The sequence below is a fragment of the Musca vetustissima genome, unplaced genomic scaffold (assembly GCF_032173495.1).
Source record: "Musca vetustissima isolate MV318-11 ecotype Yass unplaced genomic scaffold, APGP_CSIRO_Mvet_v1 utg231390, whole genome shotgun sequence".
Classification (NCBI taxonomy): Eukaryota; Metazoa; Arthropoda; class Insecta; order Diptera; family Muscidae; genus Musca; species Musca vetustissima.
In genome coordinates this window covers 1-21,632 of record NW_026881492.1, presented here as the reverse complement: position 1 = coordinate 21,632, position 21,632 = coordinate 1, and the positions used below count along the sequence as shown (strand labels likewise).

The following is a 21,632-nucleotide window of genomic DNA, read 5'->3' as shown; positions in this document are numbered from 1 at the left end:
AACAACAACATTTTTATTGCCATCGTCAAATTTATCAGAGAAAAAGAGGAGTAATTGATCGGGTATATTAGTTTAGTCACGGAATTTGTAACATGTTTTTATACCCTTCACCACACTGTGGTACAGGGTATTATGTCTTTGTGCATATGTTTGTAACAGGCAAAAGGAAAAGAGATAGACCCATGGTTCCTTTTGAGAATATGCATAGAATCAGTTTCTGAGTCGATTTATGCATGTCCGTCCGTCTGTAGATGTTAAATTGTAAACAAAGTAAAGGTCGCATTTATGATCCTATTTGGATGAAATTTGGCACAAGTCACTTACTTGGCCCAAGGACGAACCCTATTGAAATTGAGAAAAATCGGTTCAGATTTAGATATAGCTCCCATACATATTTTTATCCGATTTAAGGTAAATGGCGCACCAATTCCCTATATATATTTCGATTTGCACAAAATTTGGCATAGAGTACTGAATTAGGTCCAGAGGGATGTGTGCCAAGTTTCGAGAAAATCGGTTGAGATTTATATATAGCTCCCATATATAGTTTCGTCCGATTTAAGGTAAATGGCGCACCAGAGTCCCTATATATCATTCGATTTGCACGAAATTTGGCACAGCGTACTGAATTAGGTCCAGAGGGATGTGTGCCAAGTTTCCTGAAAATCGGTCCAGATTTATTTATAGCTCTCATATATATTTTCGTCCGATTATATGTAAATGGTGTTCCAATGTCCCTATATATTTTTCGATTTGCACAACATTTGGCATAGAGTACTGAATTAGGTCTAGAATTATGTGTGTTAGGTTTCCTGAAAATCGGTTTAGATTTAGATATAGCTCCCATATATATATTCGTCCGATTTAATGAAAATGGTGTACCAAAGCCCCTATATATATATTTCAATTTGCACGAAATTTAGTATAGCCTACTGAATTAAGTCTATAATGATATGTGCTAAGTTTCGTGAAGATCGGTTCAGATTTAGATATATATATATATTTCCGTCCGATGTAATGTAAATGGTGTACCAATGTCCCTATATACCTTTCGAATTGCACGAAATTTGGCATGGGGTACTGAATAAGGTCTAGAGTGATGTGTGTTAAGTTTCCTGAAAATTGGTCCAGATTTAGATATAGCTCCCAAATATATATTTTCGTCCGATTTAATGAAAATGGTGCAACAAGGTCAATATAAATATTTCGATTTGCAGGCATAGCGTAATGAATTAGATCTAGAATGATGTGTGTTAAGTTTCGTGAAAATCGGGTCAGTTTTAGATATAGCTCCTATATATCTTTTCTTCCGATTTTATATAAATTGTGCACTAAAGACCCAAAGTTTGTTCGATTGCCACGCTATTTTGTACAATGAAATGTAGTTAATATAAGTCAATCTCTGGCAAGTATCATTAAAATCGGTTCAGATTTTGATATAGCTTATATATACGCATAATTTTGTCCAATTGTAATAAGCAACCCTATATCCGACCAAATGAAAAAATTAGTATAGGTTGCAGAATGGCATGTTTATGGATCCATTTGCATGTTAATGGTCCTTCAACGTCTGTTAGGATTCATCTGTTGAATATATCTAAAGTGGTGAATGGTATCATATAGTCGGCCCCGTCCGACTTTACTACTTTCCTTACTGATTTCTTTTCTTTTTTTTTTGGTAAGGTAATACATATTTCGAAGAATGGAAAATGTAATTTTTATTTGAGGAGATAAATGTGTATAAATTAAGTGTAGAATGCCTTCTGTCTATTGAAAATCTCCTACATGTTGGAAACCCAGGCAAGGTATTCGAATCTCTCTAAAGGAGACACCGAAAGGACTCCAATATATTTACAATATATCAAAAAGTATGTCTATAGAACATTAAAAAAAAATTTTTTTTACATCATATGCCTATATTCTTGATCCGAATACAATTCTATATTGATTTACGCCTGTCCGTCTGTTGATATAACGATAGCGATCGCAGTATTTAGCACAGATTCCTAGTACTTCCAAGATGTTTGGTATTCCAAATGCGATACGAAACACGCTTTCATTGAATAACACATATCCCCCCCATAGCGGTACTCCCCAACGGTACTCCAGGAACACGAGCTCCTTTTTGTCACATAGTGTCTGTAACGAATAGAATGTTTGCCAGTGGAAAACATTCGCTATGATATCAGTATCACATGCAATGTAGAGTATCACCCAATTCAATGTAGACCGTTCATATACAACCATATATTTGTCATCGTTGTTTGTTGCTTCAGTTGCACATTCTCACATGTTTTCGAAATGAAAAAAAAAAAATAAACTAAAAAGAGCAAAATATAAACAGTTCAATCTTTGCTTCAAATTCCTTTACAAACAAACCGCCATATTATCAGCAAGACCAGTTGGAAGCACTATTTTTTGGGGGGATCAATCATTAAGGCATTGTTACCATGTTCCTAGAAATCAAAACAAAATACACAAGAAGAAATTTCGTGAGGGGATTTTCTTCTCGTTTGCTATTTGGTAAATAAAACCAGCGACCGGATCAGTATAGTCGGGTGGGGCCGATTACATGATACCTTACACAACTACAACCGAACTCTAATTTTCTGTAGATCTATATTCCGAGCGATATTTTCACACTCTTAATCGATTAGAGGTCAACATCTCCTCTTTCTTACCCCTCTTACTAAAGAAAAATATGTTTAACGTTCAGCTTACAATTTATTGGTGTCGTCCTTGACCAAAACCTCATGTAAAATTTCAATAGCGATCCGAGCTACATTTTCACCTTCATGTATGGTAATGCTAAGCCAATCTAAATACGTAAACATACGTAATTATCTTAGTAGGGGATACTGGGGCACCATCGGCATCGGGGCACATTCGGCATTCGCGTTTTCGATATGAAGCTCTTAACGTACATCACTAGCTTCGATACATAGGTATCGAATATCAAAATAAATAACTATCACAAATTTTGAAATCTCTAGCTAATAAACTTATTATACCCTACACAACTATGTCGTCAATCTATTATAGCTTTGTGCAGCCCCAAGAGTTTGTAACGCAGCGAAATATTAGTTCTAGAAACACCTTTAAGTATACCGATTATATCATAGTCATATCTCGACTAGCTGAGTCAATCTAGACATGTGTGTCTTTCCGTCCGTCTGTCCATTATAATTTGTAAACACGATACAGGCCACATTTATGGACCAATCTTTACGAAATTTTGCATGTAGGATAAAGGAAGAACCCTATTGTTTTTGGTAAAAATCGGTTAATATTTAGGGGATGAAATGTACCAAAAACATTATTTTTGTCTGATTATATGGTCGCTCCAGAGGCCGCAATTATGGCCCAAACATCGCGGTGATGATCACATAAAAAATTTGTGATGATGTGGACCGAAAATATAATTGTTGGTGTTTTTTAGTCGATTTAAAGCCACAAGCCGAACAACACAACCCAAGGTGAAGGGAATCTGGATAAGTAATTAGCAGGGCTTTTACTAAATGTTGGGAATATTGGGAAAATTTCATTATAAAAATTATTAAAAATATAATGTTTTTAGAAGATTGATAAAAATAAATGAAAACCAGTGAGCGGAGCAGTATAGTCTGACGGGGCCGACTTTTCGATACCCTACACAACTTCCATGAAAATCTAACATTCTGTGGTTCTATATTCTGGGATTAGGCAATATTTCGCGATATTTGCACACTTTTGACTGCCTAAAGGTCAGCAAATGTTACTAATAATCAGTACAGTCCCTCTAATTACTTGTCCAGATTCCCTTCACCGTGGGTTGTGTTGTGATGTTCGGCTTTCGACTCGAAAAGTACAAATAATTAAGTTTTCGGTCCACTTCATCCGAAAAATTATTATCTGATCATCACCTAACATTTTAGACGTTGTCCTTGACCATAACTGGAACCTCATGGAACATTTCAAAGCGATCAGCGCTATATTTCCCCCCCAAGTGTGGTAATAGGTTACTAAATAATATATGAATACGTAAGCACCTGTAAATATTTAAGTGTAACTCCCGCATCCGAGTACCTACGACAATATAATTGGTATCAATTTAAAGGTAAACCACTCCTCTTGGATATACTGTCAACTTTTCGGGTTTATGTCCTTCAGTGGTAAATATATACTCTATAGAATAAATATTTTGTAGTTTTTCACACAAAAGTTATGGTCCATTTGACCCTAACTTTATCAAAACAGGCATGCTTATTCTTTGGCCCCATCCCCTTCTCCATGCAAAAATAGGGCCATAATTCCGTCCTCTGGAGCGACCAGAAAAACCGACAAAAATAAAGTTTTTGGTCCATTTCATCCCCTAAATATTAACCGAAACAATAGGGGTCTTCAAGGGCCAGAACCCATCGTACATGCAAAATTTCGTGAATAACTTTGGTCAATAACTGTGGTCTGTATCGTGTTTACAAATTATAATGGACAGACGGACGGACACACATGTCTAGATCGACTCAGCTAGTAGAGATATGACGATCGGTATACTTAAAGGTGGGTCTAGGACCCATATTTCGCGGCGTTACAAACTTTTAAGGCTGCACAAAGCTATAATACCCTGACAACATAGTTGTGTAGGGTATAAAAAAGTATAAAAAGTACCTTCGGGGTAGATTCGGCATTTCAAATTGGGGCACATTCGGCCATATACAGATAGTGCTATATTATTTTCTTAGAATGGTTTTGAGTTTGTCTTCAAAATATTCCTTTAATATGGTTCGAAAGTACACAACAAGTACCAAACGTGCTTGTATTGAAGAAAAAACCTATTTCTGATGGTGTGCGTGGCCTTGAGACGTCAACGTCCACCGCTAGAAAATATAGCCTTAGAAGTCAAACATTGAGTCGCATATTAAAACAGAATAGAACCTTTAGAGTATCTGAATTTCAACCAGACTGATAGCGGTGATAAATACCAGACTATGGTGCCGAATGTGCCCCATTAAATGCCGAAGCTAGCCCGGCGAATTTGACTTTTTTGCAAAACTGTAAACATGTTCAACTAATACTAATTCGTTATATGTTGCTGATACTAATTAAGTATCAGAGGACAATAATCAGCTATGAAGTTTTTATATCTGTTGAATAAGTACTGAGATATAGAGCTCTAAACGAAAAGTGCTGAAGGTATCCAGTCTCCCCTACTAGTATATGCCCGCTGCTTCGTTAGCGAAAGTGGGTAATATTTAAACATGTATTAACATATTATATTATTTTCACAGGTTCACCCAAATCCAAATGTTAACAAATTTAGTACCATTTAGCACACATTATTTCCATAAGTACCCTCCTCAACCATCCAACAAAGCTTCCTGCATACCCCGATCCTACACCCCTACAATGATTCCAAATTAAAATTTCGGGATTTCAACTCTATTGGTTCGCTCACAATTTCCAGAACTTCCTACTTAACTCAAACCTACACCCCACAGTGATCCTTAATCCAAGTTTCAGGATTCCAACACTATCGGTACACCCACAATTCAAATTGTACCAAATGTAGTAAACAGTTGTACGAATTTCTAAAACCTCCTCCTTACAACAAACCTACACCCCCATAGTGATCCTAAATCCAAGTTTAAGGATTCCAACTCTATCGATTCACTTACAATTTAAATTGTACTAAATTTAGTACACAGTAATACGAATTTCCACAACTTCCTACTTAACCCAAGCTTTCACCCCCACATTGATTCCAAATTAAAATTTTAGAATTCCAGCTCTATCGGTTTACCCACAATTCAAATATAGTACACATACATAAACATAAATCCATGTTTCAGGATTCCACATTTATCCTTTTGCCCACAATTCAAATTGTACCAAATTTAGTACACAGTAGTATTAATTTCCAAAACTTCCTACATACGCCAATCCTACACCTCCACCGTGATCCTAAATCCAAATTTCAGGATTCCAACTCTATCGGTTCACCCACAATTCAAATTATACCAAATTAAGTACACAGTAGTACCAATTTCCAACACCTCCTAATTACCCCAAAACTAAAATCCCACAAAACTTCAACTCTATCGGTTCATCCACAATTTGTGTAATAAGCTTAGCAATTTTGTGCACTCTGGAGACTCCTCTCGTGACATGTCTAATTTGATAAGTTGTATACAATCTATTATTGACGTTGCCTGTGTTGAAAAAAAATACTACGACCCCATTGAGACGTAAAATGGCTCCCTGGATTAATGGAAATTTGCAAAAATTGATATTGTACAAAAATCGCCTATTAAAGCAAAGGAAAAGATCCCCCAATGATAGCAATCTTAAAGAACGTCTAAAGAGAATTAGCAAAATTATCAAATATTCTGGCAGGGAATCTATGAACAAATATTACGCTACAAACTTAGCTAAGTTTGAAGATGATCCTAAGAAGACTTGGAGATTTTTGAATAATACTCTGGGTAGGAAATATAATAATTTACATAACGTTGTAGATGTCAATGGGGACATTATATCAGATAATACTAGGAAGTCAAATGCTCTAAATAGATATTTTATAACTTCAGTGAAAGACTTGAAAACCCAAATTTTTAATTACCCGTCTGACCATTGCAATTCTCTTCGAACACTGTATGCTGCTAGTAATGAATTCCAATTTAGTTCTGTGAACGATGCTGAAATTAATGCCACTTTGTCAAATATATCTCTTGGTAAAGCTTCCGGGTACAACAACATTTCACCAAGAGTTCTAAAAGAATGTAAAACATACCTTATACCACATTTTACAATAATTTTGAATACTATTATACAAACAGGTCAATACCCTGATTCGCTAAAGATTCACAAAGTTGTACTAATTCCAAAAACAGGTTTCAATAATATAATTTCTAATTTTCGTCCTATATCGGTTTTATCTGCAATTAACAGTGTATTCGAAAGGATTTTATATAACCAGCTGACTGATTATATTCAGGAAAACAACTTGATTAATCAAAATCAGTATGGTTTCCGCAAAGGAGGAAGTACAGAGGAAGCTATAATCAATATTCTAAATTATACTTGTAAATCTATTGATGAAGGATATATAGTAGCTGGTATATTTTACGATTTATCAAAAGCTTTTGAAATGTTAGACCACAAAATTTTATTGCAAAAGCTACACTATTATGGGTTTCACAATGTATCCCTTCTAAAGTCTTATTTGAGAAATAGAAAGCAATTTGTCCAAATCGAACAATGCAAAAGTGATATTTTAGACGTTGAAAGTGGTGTACCTCAAGGTAGCATTTTAGGTCCTTTATTATTTATTATATATATAAACGACTTGGTTAATTTACAGCAACTGGCCGGATATTCCTGTATGCGGATGACATTTGTATATTTTACCCATATAAATCAGAAACAGTTGCTAAAACGGACATTGAAAGAGATGCAGCTCTCATTTTCGAATATATGAGAATAAACAAGTTGTATTTTAATGAAGAAGAAAACTAAATTAATTCGTTTCAGGCCATAAGGGAACTTTAATTCGGCTTTTAATGTCAACATTGGAGGCAAAATAGTTCATGAAGTCCATGAGATAAAATATTTGGGACTAATTTTGCAGTCAAACATTGGATGGGATCAACACATAAATATTTTGAAATTAAGAATATCTCCTGCATTAGGTCTACTTTATAAATTCAAGTATAAATTCGATCAGAATACTAAGTATTTAATCTATCAAACATTAATACAAAGTCATATAAATTATTTAACATCAATATATGCTTTCAAAAACAGTACAAGCCTTAAATCATTGCAACGTCTTCAAAACAAAGCTTTGAAACTTGTTGCTAATTTACATGTATTGTATCCAACACAATGCTTATTTCAAGAAAAATTTACGACAATCTTACCGATTCATGGCCAATATAGATATCAACTTTTACTTTATGTATATAAATGCATAAATAACGTAGGATTTTATACTTTAGATTTCGTACGAAATCAAAGTTTGTTCAACACTCGGAACAATTCACAGCTTCGTGTTGCTTTATGTCGCACTGAAACCACCAAACAGCGTATACAACATTCCGGAAGTCGAGAATATAATAATTTGCCACAAAATGTTAAAAGCAGTTCTACACTTTCCGCATTTAAGAGACATTTTTACTTTTTTTTAGCTCAGAATGTCGAAGAAATGTTATCTTAAATATATATATATATATATATATATGAGCTTATTAATAAATGTTGATATGTTAAATATGTTATAATATATACAGAAATTATGTAAAATTGCCAACTAGCCTCTTTTAATGCCACTTGGCGCAGAGGCAATTATAACCAAAGAAATGTATACGAGTTGAAATAAAAAAATAAAAAAAAATTCAAATTGTACCAAATTTAGTACACAATAGTACGAATTTCCAAAACTTCCTACATACCCCAATCATACACCCCCACAGTGAACCTAAATCCAACTTCCAAAACTTCCTACATACCCCAATCCTACACCCCACAGTGAACCTAAATCCAAGTTTCCCACATATCCCAATCCTACACCCCAACAGTGATGCTAAATCCAGGTTTCAGGATTCCAATTCTATCGGTCCACGCATAATTCAAATTGTACCAAATTTAGTACACAATAGTACGAATTTCCAATACTTCTACGCACCCCAATCCTACCCCCAACAGTGATCCTAAATCCAAGTTTCAGAATTTCAATTCTATCGGTTCGCCCACAATTCAAATTGTACCAAATTTAGTACACAGTAGTACGAATTTCCAATACTTCCTACATACCCCAATCCTACAACTATATCGGTTCAACCACAATTCAAATTGTACCAAATTTAGTACAAATTAATAAACATTTTTAAAACTTCCTACATATATCGATCTTACACCTCATGACTATTTGATTCTAGCTCTATTGGTTCGCCTAAAATTTAAATTGTACCAAATTTACTACCATTTAGTACCCATGAATATAAATTGCTTAAACTGAATCCCGACCCCAATTCTACACCCCTACAGTGATCCTGACTCCAAATTTCCTTGTTTCGGTTCATTCAAATCCAAATTGTACCAATTGTACCATTCCAGCTCGATTTGTAACTCCAAAAAAAATGTATACCAAATATAGTACCATATAGTACTTTTCGTACACATGAGCACACGCTTTCAAAACCATATCCTTAAATGGAACCTACTTCTCAACCTTAATTCAAACTTCAAATTTCAAGTTCGAATGAAGATAGTCCCCAAATTCTCATTAGGGACTTATTTCATTTTAAATTTTGGGGATTTGTTTCATAATGAAATAGCTCCCCAAATTGTAAAATATAATAAGTCCCCAAAAATTGAAATAAGTCCCCAATTATAGTTGTTTTTGTTTTGTGCATAACAAAAATGGGGACTTATTTATTTTTATATTTGGAGACATTTTCATACCGCCCATAAACCCATATAATTGGTATCAATTTAAATGTTCATCCTCCTATCAACTTCTCGGGTCTATGTCCATCAGGAGTAAATAAATTCGCCATAGAATACAAATTTCGTAATTTTCACACAAAAGACTGAGCCAATTTGACCCGTTTAGTATTTATCGATCTTTTTCATAACAATTATATTTATTCCTCGCACAGATCCCCTACTCCCTGCAACATTTCGTGATGTTCGGGTCATAATTGTGGCCTCTACAGTGTCCAGAAAATCAGACAAATTAATATTAACCGATTATATTAGGGAACACATCCTACATGCAAAACTTCGTGACGACAGCTGTGGCCTGTATCATGTTTACAAAAATGTGCATACGTGTTTACAAAAATGGACATACGGTCGGACATGTCTAGATCGACTCAGCTATGGCGGTCGTTACACTAAAAGGTGGATTTAGGATAGGGATACGTAGTCGAGCGCAAAGTCGACTTTTAGACTTTTCGATTTTTGCTTCTGACCAAAAAGTCGATTTTCAGACTTTTCGAATTTTGTATTTGACTTTTAACTAACTTTTCAATCGTTCGATTTTGTCAAATCTGTCCGAAATCGATTTTCGATTTTTACGGGCTAAAGCAAAATCGACTTAAAATTTGATTGTTTAGAAGTATTGTTGTCAACAGATCAAATAAAGTTTTGGAATATGTAATTTTTGGTCAATTTTGGCTTTGTGATAATAAAGCATGTATTTATAAAGAAAATCGAAAGTTGATCTTGAAAAGCCACCACTTGAAAACCTAAATATCTTCTGTATACACCTTTGTGTCTTTTTTGACATATCCGTATTCCCCAAACTATCTCTGGGTATTTTAAAAACTTTAATTTAGATATAAATTTTAAGTCACGTCGGTCACTCTGTAATATCTGTGGAATTGAATGGCCGATGGAAGTTTATTAATCTTAAAATGTTTTCAATACAGCATCAACAATAATTTTAATGTATGGCATGATTCCAGCAAAAAACCCCTTCAATAGGACATTCAGAATAAATTTTCTCATGACGTTCGCCCTATCTGAAACAGTCCCTATCTGAAACAGTTCCGCGCAGTTTTCTTCAATCATTTTCCGAATTTCGAACCAGTCTATTATATAAATCGCTTTTAAAATGAGCATCTTCCACATTAAAATCTCCCCTTGTAGTTGTTGTATAATCGATAACAAATAATACGACATTGAAATTTTTAATTCCGTATTAGAAATACAATTTCCTGTTTTCCCGGGAAATAATATCGGGAAATCTCGGGAATATCGATGTCAAAAAAATAGGGAAATCCCGGGACGAGAATTCTAGACCCCAAACCTTAGTCGGCATCTACACAGACCTCTTTAGAAATGCAATTGTAAGGGGAAGTGTTTATATACATCAAATTAAAACCAGTAAGGAAAGTAGTAAAGTCGGACGGAGCCGACTATATGATACCCTTCACCACTTTGAGTATATTTAACAAATGCATCTTATAGACGTCACATTTTGCAGGACCATTAACAAGAAATTGGATGAAATAAAATATTTAATCTTTATCTAAAGGTGAACCGACTTAGATAAATTCATAAACATGTCATTCTGCAACTTATACTAAATGTTTAATTTCGACCAATATAGAGTCGTTTGTTTACAATAGGACAATATAAAGTAAATCGATTTATCCTTTACTTATTTGGAGCCCAATTAACATGAAGACGGTCGAAAATATATATGGGTTATGTATATATTTTTACAAAACAAAATTACGTCTTTCTATGATCAATTTGGTACTTTGTGCAAAATTTCGTGTCACTCTGACAAAGATGAGGAGCTTGGTGCACCATTTACTTAAAATCGGACGAAAATATATATGCAAGCTATATACAAATCCAAACCGATTTCAACGAAAATATATATATGGGAGCTATAACAAAATATGAACCGAATTCAACTAAACTTGCCACACGTTAGGCTATACTAACATCAGGCCGTATGTCTTTGCTTCATTACTGACTTAAAATCGGACGGCTATACTAACCTCAAAAGTTTGTGTTAATCGTCTTTACTTCGGGACCAAATGGTGTTCCATTTACTGAAAATCGAACGAAACTATCTATGGGAGCTTTATCTAAATCAGAACCGATTTGAGGGAAACTTTCTACACAGTTGGTTGAACTAACTTCTGCAAAATTGTGTGCTAATCCGCCATATTTTGGAGCTTTGGTGCTCCATTCACTGGAAATTGGACGAAACTATATAAATCTGAACAGATTTCAGCGAAACTTTCCACACAGTAGGTTATACTAACTTTAGAACGTTGTGCAAAATTTTGTGTCAATCGGCCATTTTTGGGAGCTTTGGTGCAACATTTACTGAAAATCAGACGAATCAATATGTGAAAGCTATATGTAAATCTGAACCGATTTCAAAAGGGTTCGTCCTTGGGCCAAAAAATTGGGTTTTGACAAATTACATCCAATTTGAATCATAAATGTCACCTGTACCTTGTTTACAATTTGACATGGACAGACAATGGCCGTTATATAGAGGATTGACAGCCAAGTATCGTGATTTTTAAGTTAATGGTGTGGAATTGTTCGTTATATCAGACTTCATATTGTGAAAAAATTTCAGATTAATCTCCCATGGCACATGTTCCGCGAGTTTTTGAATTCTCATACTTTTTTAGATGCCCATTTTGTCCAAATTGGAGTGAAATTGCGGCTCGAAAGATTAGCTTTATTCAATATGTTACAAACTGTGTTCAATAAGTATCAACAAAAAATGTTTTATGTTTATGGATTTGATATTTGTTTAACAACAAAATTAAGAAAAATGCTTGCTGGCTTGTTAATTGCCCTGGTTTATTTTAGAAGATGGCTAATGGTTTTGGAACGTGTTAGACGACGTCGCCTAAACGAATTGGATATTTCCGAATTTGTGTAAGTATTTATGATCATTACCTCAAAGGCCCTAGGTTACCATTAAATGTTTTTAAATTTAATATCTATTTAAAAAAATGCATTGTTATACCCTACACAACTATTTTGTCAGGGTATTATAGCTTTGTGCAGCCCCAAAAGTTTGTAACGCCGCGAAATATTGGTCCTAGACCCACCTTTAAGTATACCGATCGTCATATCTCGACTAGCTGAGTCGATCTTGACATATGTGTCCGTCCGTCTGTCCATTATAATTTGTAAACACGATACAGGCCACCGTTATGGACCAATCTTCACGAAATTTTGCATGTAGGATGGGTTTTTGGGAAAGATCGATTAATATTTAGGGGATGAAATGGACCAAATACTAAATTTTTGTCGGTTTTTCTGGTCGCTCCCGAGGCCGCAATAATGGCCCAAACATCGTGAAATTTTCCATGGAGAAGGGGATCAGGACAAAGAATAAGCATGCCTGTTTTCATAAAGATCGGTCAATATTTAGCGGGTCAAATGGACCCTAACTTTTGTGTGACAAATGACAAAATTTGTATTCTATAGCGTATATATTTACCACTGAAGGACATAGACCCGAGAAGTTTGTATTATATCCAAGAGGAGTGGTTGACCTTTAAATTAATATCAATTATATTGTTGTATGTGCTCGGATGTGGGAACTATAGAGCTGATCGCTTTAAAATGTTCCATGAGGTTCCAGTTATGGTCAAGGACAACGCCTATAATTTTCGGTGATGATCTGATAATAATTTTGGAATGAAGTGGACCGAAAACTTAATTTTTTGTGTTATTACCGAGTCGATCTATAGACCAAAAATGAAATTCGAACATCACAATACAACACACGGTGAAGGGAATCTGGACAATAGCTGTACATGTGCTGCATTTCGAGTTTGCTCGAATGTGAAACATTTTCCCACATTTGGTGTGCTCCATTCCGAATTCCCAAAGAAAATATTGGGAATATAATTCGAGCACATATAGCCTTGTGAATTGAAAAAGAAATTAGATCGTACGTGTTTTTCTGAGCTCATGTTTTTACAATATGTTTTACAAAATTTAATTAAAATATTGGTTTTTATCGTAAAATTAAATACGCGGAATACCTGGAAATCCGAAATGTCCATAAAAATGCAATTTGTATAACCTCATTTCATCTTCACTCAGACTAATGTTTATCCACGCTGCACACACTTTGTCTTCCAGGACTTTCATTACTCTCCACAATATTTTACTCATTGTTGTGGATCAACACTTATATTTAAATCATTTGCCACTATCCTCTACAACCCACCAATAATCAGAAATCTTAAGTCCTTGTGTATGAAAGGACCAACTACTCTCAAAATATGCATAAATGCTTCTTTAAGACATACGAAACTATAAACATTATTGGTAGCTTAGGGCATTGGAGTAATTATCGCAACTACATACACAGATTCGGGCATATCCGTTGGGTCCGATGCGTTCCTAAGGTGACGTCATTTAACACGTTTCAGTGCCATTAGTCTTTTTCTGGTAAAAACCAGGGCAATTAATAAGCCAGCAGGCATTTTTTCTTAATTTTGTTGTTAAACAAATAGCAAATTCCAATGAAACATAGGTTTTTTATTGAACACAGTTCGTAACAATTGAACAAAGCTATGCTTTCGAGGCGCACTTTCGCTCGAAATTGAGCACACCATTTTGCACAACATGGGAATCTAAAAAAGTATGGGAATTCAAAAACTCTCGGAACATGTCACATGGGCGAGTATTTTACATGGTTGGCAGCATTGAACATCGAATTCAAGTAGAAATTACGCTGCTATAAATGGACTACCTATTCATTGTCCCATGATGTAGTCCATTTAGAGCAGCTGATGTCTTGATTAACTGTCAAAGTGAGTAAGTTTTACTACAATTCGATGTGCAATGTTGCCAACCATGTGAAATATTATAACGAAAAATTAGACAGATGGTCGAGGCAAAAACAAAGGTTTTCGTTTTGATACATCACCTTATTATTGCATCGTGGTCTCAACTAAAACGTGTTTCTTCTACATGTATTAGTTTTTTACTACAATACTTCGGCAGTTAATTCAAGTGTATTTTAATAGGTTGGCAATATTTTTCATGCGCCTAAAAGTATGCAACATTTTTCATATTAAAAATATGTTCAAATGGATACATAAAAATAACAATAACCATAATATGGATTTTATATCACCGTACTAGATTAGGAGAAATATCTACGGCGATTTTGCCAAGTGGTGACACACCTATGTATACAGTGTCTTCCAATTTTGACCATTTTATGTGGGAGTTACCAGAAGAAACGGAACCATGGGACGAACCCTATTGAAATTGAGGGTATTCAAAGTTTGAATGAAATCGATTAATCCCTTCGAGAGGTATCGTGCGCACCAGCCAAAAAGACAGACATTTGTAAATCGACTACAAATTTTCTAAAACGGATTTGGTCCCAAGGAATAATTGGGTCTAAAACCAATATTTCGATGAGTCATATTTTTTGCCGTTTAAAGTGTATATATCTTCATTAGCCATAAAATAATGTATTTTCACAATCCTGATTATAGAAAGTGCATTGAATTGTAGAATGCAGTCCAGAATTATCCGCATTAGCAAGATGCGTTTTTTCAGGATATATATATATATATATACAGTTTTCTGCGAATACTTTTATACCAATCCAGACCTGGAATGAATAATTACAGCCTCTTTATTCCGAAACTGGGTGGCCTTCTTTGTAACAGGCAAAAGGAAAGGAGATAGACTAGTGGTTCCTTTGGAGAATATACATAGAATCACTTTCTAAGTCGATTTATGCATGTCCGTCTGTCTGTCCATTTTAAATTGTAAACAAAGTACAGGTCGCATTTATATCCCGAATTGGACGAAATTTGGCACAGGTCAGTTATTCGTCCCAAGGACGAACCCAATTGAAATTGGGAAAAATCGGTTCAGATTTAGATATAGCTGACATATATATTTTCGTCCGATTTTAGGGAAATAGCGCACCGCAGTCCCTATATATCCTTCGATTTGCACGAAATTTGGCATAGTGTACTGAATTAAGTCTAGAACGATGTGTGTTAAATTTCGTGAAAAACGGTTCATATTTAGATATAGCTCCCATATATATTTTCGTCCGATTTTAGGGAAATAGTGCACCAAAGTCCCGAAATTTGGCATAGCGTACTGAATTAAGTCTAGGACGACGTGTGTTAAATTTCGTGAAAATCTGTTCACATTTAGATATAGCTCCCATATATATTTTTGGCATAGGGTACTGAATTAAGTCTAGAACGATGTGTGTAAAATTTCGTGAAAATCGGTTCAGATTTAGATAAAGCTCCCAAAAATATTGTCCACCGATTTTAGGTAAATAGTGCAAAAAAGTCCCTATGTATCCTTTGATTTGCAAGAAATTTGGCATAGCGTTCAGAATTGAGTATAGAATGATGATTTGTAAGTTTCGTGAAATTCGGTTCAGATTTAGATATAACTCTCATATATAGTTTCGTCCCATTTGAGATAAATAGTGCACCATATATACACTATATATCCTTCGATTTACACGAAATTAATGAATTAAGTCTAGAACGATGTGTGTTAAATTATGTGAAAATCGGTTCATATTTAGGTATAGCTAATATATATATATATTTTCGTCCGATTTTAGGTAAATAGTGCACCAAAGTCCCTATATATCCTTCGATTTGCACGAATTTGTCATATCTTACTGAATTATAGTAGAACTGAATTAGAATGATGTGTAGTAAGTTTAGGATCGGTTCAGATTTCTATATAGCTCTCACATATTCATATATATTCGTTCGATTTTACATAAATGGCTCTCCAAACTCCTAATGTTTATTGAGACTTGAATGACGTTATTGAGTTTTGTTTAAATTGGTGCAGATGCAGCCATAGCTTCCATATGTATTTCGAAATTAAATTTTTAACTGTGCGGCGTACCGAAATCTGTCCCATGGTATGAAGACGACTCTAAATCTGCCCGAATGAAATTAAATTTTTCACAGGTTGCAGAAAGACATGCGTATGTTCCTTCAAGGGAACATTGACTTGCATATGTAAGGGCACATATGCGCAATATAACCAAAGTGGTGAAGGGCATCATATAGTCGGTCCAGTCCAACTTTACTACATTCCTTACTGGTTATATGTTGACTATATCAAAACACCGACATATATTTATAATATTTGGCGAGGATCTCTTGCATACTCTAATACTAATTACAGACACTTGGATGGGAAATCTGTCATAAAATGCTAACAATTTGGTCGGATCATATATTTAATTATTATGTGTCACAATGAGACTTTTACACTAATTTAGTCTTTTCCTATTGATGTATTGAGAGATGCTGTCTCAAAGGCTGTTTCTAAAACAATCGTTTAATGTTTATAAAAATAAAGAACACATGCTTATTTTTTTTTTTGTTTTCTTGATTTTTTATTATATTTTCATAATAATAATTTATCACTTTATTTCACATATACATATTTATGTTGTGTTTTCATATTATATATTATTATAGATTATACAATAAAAAATTATACTTTTATTTCAGTATTTTTTTGGAGGGGGGGTACTTAAAATCTACAAAAAAATGGGGTTTTAAAATTTCATTACTACTATTTATAAATATATATATAGAGCTTAAAATACATATATAAAAATAATAGATATGTGCGTATGTATGACAGGCTTTATGATAATATTTCAATATTAAAGCTTAATTGTTATTTTTTATTTTATTTCAAAATTTTTCTTTATAAAAGGTAAATTTATGTATTTCATTTTTTCTCTGTATTAATAAATATTTACATTGTTTTTGTAAAATAAAAAAAATAAATAAATTTACCTTTTTTCTTTGTCTTGCAAAGAAGGGGGGGAATGTCTTGAATAAAAAAAAAATTGATTTTCATTAAAGGAATTCAAAATACTTTGCAAATATTAAATCAATTTCCTGTGCATCGAAAACATTCCCCAATATATTTTTGCTGTTATGTATTTTATGATTTCAGGGCTAGAATTGAATTTTGCTCAATTTTCTTTGAGAGATAGAGAGAGGGATATTCATTCATTTCGTTTTTCACTTAATAACTAAATAAACAATTTGTGTTATTGTTTAATTTCTGTTTGAATCTACAACTAAATAAAACTTAAGGATAATTTATAAGGGCGTTGAGGGGGATAGGATAGGGTAGGGTAGCATAGAGGGATGACAATGTTTACATATTTTCTGGTTTTTGTTAAGGGCTTTATGTGTTAGTTCTTCTGCTACTCGTGGCAGACGAATGAAAAATTATCATAAAAAATGCAATTAAACAAATTAAATAAAAAATATTAAAAAAAAATAATTAATTTTTTTCAATTACAAAATTGGCCAATTTACTTTTGAACTTTACAGTTGTTGGCATTGGCTGTCGAGGTGGAAGAAGACGGCGCCGCCGCCGCATTTGAGTTTTCAGTCAACGATGATTGCTCCACATTTGTACCCATCGAGGAGTTAATGAAGTTAATGTATTGATGTAATTTCAGGGCAGCTATTAGAGAGCTTAGATAGTCGTTAACGTTGCCTTTTTGGACTTTGCGGATTTGTCTGGAGACATTTCTATAGACGCGACGGGATATCTTGTTCTTAAGTCTGCCGACTGTCTGTACGGTGTGTAGTACTGGGTCCTCGCTTGCGGGAACTGGGACTAAAATAGGAGAAACAAGAAAAGTAACATTAATATACAATTGCAAATATATTGCATATATATACACACACACACAAATACAATTTTTTTATTATTTAGCTTTTTCCATAATCTAGCTTACCATAAGTTCATTAATTTGCCTATCGATTATATGGATAATTTCTGGATTTTGTCTAACATATTCTACAATTTCGGTAATAATTTTCAGTGACATAGACAGAAAGACAGTGGATGCCGCAACTATGAATCTACTATCAAGTTCAATATCTTGATTATAAATCTCTTCGACTAAAACGATAAGAAAATCCATGAAAAGAAATAGAAGAGAGAAGAGAAAAAAACATAATTTACTAATTGATTCAATTGAGACAAAGACAAGAGGAAATTATATGAACAAATAGAGGAAAGATGGGAGACAAGGCGGACAGAGAATAAGTCACAAGGAATTATGATTATTATTACGGATCCCATAATATGCTCAAAAATTATTTTCAAATCATATATCGAAACTCTGAAACACTTTTATTTTCTACAATTAAGTCACGAATTTTATCAGAGTTTAGTTAAAAGTGTCTGAATCAAAAGTTCCTTTGATAAGTTTAACCTCAGCTTGGAATAGATGAGCAGCTAACATTGAATAGAATTTGGAACGATATCGGAATAGAAGTACGAAAAAAACAATTAGATTTTTTTTTAATGAATGAGAACTAAGGACATGTAAATCGAGGTCTGAAGCAGAACTGACCGTGTAAACGAATCACTATGGTGGCTCTTTAGAGAAGACCAATCTCCAAAATTAAGACACAAAATCTGACCTTCAAAATACCTGAAATGGGCCGGAACATTTATATGGATCCCTGCCTAATAATTTAGGCATCGTGTGTGGAATTCAGTACCGAAAAATCGAAAACTCGTAAATTGAAACATTGAGTTCACCTTCGGTACTGTTGAACCTCTATCATTCAGAAGTTATTTTGTTCGCCACTTTAACTAAATTGAAATATGTAGGTCACGGGTTAGCTGGTTTGGTTTGCCTATATGGAAAATACTGCTAACACCTTAAAAGTATCGAAAATGTGGCGGAACCCTTTTTGCTAGCCTTTTCGTGTGGTAATAACAGCCTTCCGGTTGGAAAGTACGGCAAAAACTTTAAAAATGCCGAAAATGTAGCGGAACTTTTTTATAAGGGATATGTCAAAACATGGATCTATTTTTAACGTTTTTCTGTGAAAATATTTGTCTACCCCCTGGAAACTTAATTATCATCCTCTTCCTAATAATCAGCAAAATGTTGCTAAAAATGTTCAAATTTTCGAAAATGGTGCAGAATTTGTATATGTTTGCTATGTCAAAACATGGACCTAGAACCCTGATTGTCGGCCTTTTTGTGTGGTAGCTGCAGCTTTGACTTTAAAAATTCGGAATATTGGGCGGAAGTTTAGAACCCTAGGGCCTATATTGCCAGTCTTTTCGAGTGGAAGATGTGGCTAACACCAATTTCCTGTTATTTTTCACTGGTTAATTGCATTATTATTGAAAAAAACTGGCATTTTTATGGGCCCATGGTTGCTTTTGAGAATATGCATAGAATCACTTTCTGAGTCGATTTATGCATGTTCGTCCGTCTGTTGATGTTAAACTGTAAATAAAAGTACAGGTCGCATTTAAAATCCGATTTAGATGAGATGTGGTACACCAATTTTTTTGGCACAAGGACGAACCACATTCAAATTGAAATAAATCGGTTAAAATTTAGATATAGCTCCCGTATATATTTTCGTCCGATTTTAGGTAAATGGTGCACCAAAGCCCCTATATATCATTCGATTTCCAGGTAATTTGGAATAGCGTACTGAATTGAGTCTAGAATGATGTGTGCTAAGTTTCGTGAAAATCTGTTCAGATTTAGATATAGCCTCCAAATACTGTATCTCTTTTCGAATCCCATCTGAAAGTCTAAGAATTTGAATATACCGAAAATGGGACGGAACGCAATATACGGGCCTTTCTAGGAGTAGTAGCAATGTATGTGCAAATTTTCAAAGTCCTATCTTTATATTGCGATCCATGATCCAGATTTTAACATAGCTGTAATCAAATGGCTAAATCATACCCTATTTTTTCGAATTTGTTCAACTATTCTAGCTCACGTTTCTACATATCCTCTAAGATTTCTGTCTAACGGAACTCAATTTCATTTATAGAAGTTCGGTGGATGATTATCTAGGTATAATATTTTACAAATATTTCATTACTTAGTATTACATTATTCTAGGCTCCAGAAAAAATATATATTTTTAAAAAATACTTATTACATAAAAGACCCATGCATATATATTATAAAAAATACAAAATGTTATATCCAATTCTGCTGCAGATTATAGAAAAAGCCAATAAAAAATAATAATTTAAAATTTTTCAAAAGCATGCAAATTTAAATGTTCTACAAGTGAAGGGGGTCAATAGATTTTTCTTCAACGAATATTTTAAGCACACTCCATACTCAATACAAAATTTAGAAAATTTCAACAAAACGTATTAAAAACAACAAACCACTTACTGTCATTTTCGGGATGTTTGCCATTATGGCCATTTTGAGTGACAGCAATTTCTTTAACATCTGAGAATTAAATGAGAAAAAATTTGAAAGAAAAAAATTAACATTTTTTATTGACTTTTTCTAGAACGACCGAACAACAACAACAAAACTACGCATTACTTAAAAAACAACAACGCATGCATGCAATATTTTTTTTTATTCTTTGTTTATTTTATTTTCCACTGGAAACAAAGTCCGTTAAATTGTGACGTTCATAACTGAACAATGATGTTTACCCCGAGTCACTTTTTGTTAAGTTATTATTAAGGCCATCAGATAATGGAATGTACCCTCTCATAATCATCATCATCATCGTCAGAATAGTGTGTACATATGTACAATATACATACTTTGTTTCATATTAATTTTGAATTAAAAAAAACCTGCAACATTGTTTCACTTATCAGTGAGAATTGAAAGAAAAAACACAAAACCTTGTGAAGCCTTTTGCAAATAATAAAACAAAAGCTTTCTGTAAACATGAGAGAGTTTATATACATAAACATATATATAAATATATTTATGTACCTAAATTTTTTTCACCTTGGGTTTTTTATTCTTTTTAAATTTATCTTATCATTGTTGCTTCTATTTTTAAATCTTTGTACTGTCAAATGGTATTGGCCCTCAGAGTGCTAAGAAATAAATGCATATTTGTAAGATTCGGAAGACTAAGAACCACTGGATGTCCTCCTGTGAAATGCGGTCTGCAAAAATTCTACAGGGATCGAAAAAAAGCCTAGAGATTACGTTTTTATAACAGTGAAGTCTACGATCGGAAACGACTCGATTTTCGCTGTACCAACGACCGTTCTATAACCGTACCGCCCCATTATAGTTACTTCGAAAGTTTTAGCAGCTCTTTTCAACGGAAGTAGCTGTAATT

At 33.9% G+C, this 21,632-nt stretch overlaps 1 long non-coding RNA gene across 1 annotated transcript; it reads right to left on the bottom strand.

The window, feature by feature from the left end:
* Positions 1–17,942: 17,942 nt before the first annotated feature.
* On the bottom strand, positions 17,943–20,807 carry LOC133327385 (uncharacterized). Its single transcript, XR_009754225.1, has 2 exons — positions 20,708–20,807; positions 17,943–18,147 (listed from the first exon to the last, which is right to left on the bottom strand). It is a non-coding gene; the product is annotated as an uncharacterized LOC133327385 (long non-coding RNA).
* Positions 20,808–21,632: the final 825 nt, after the last annotated feature.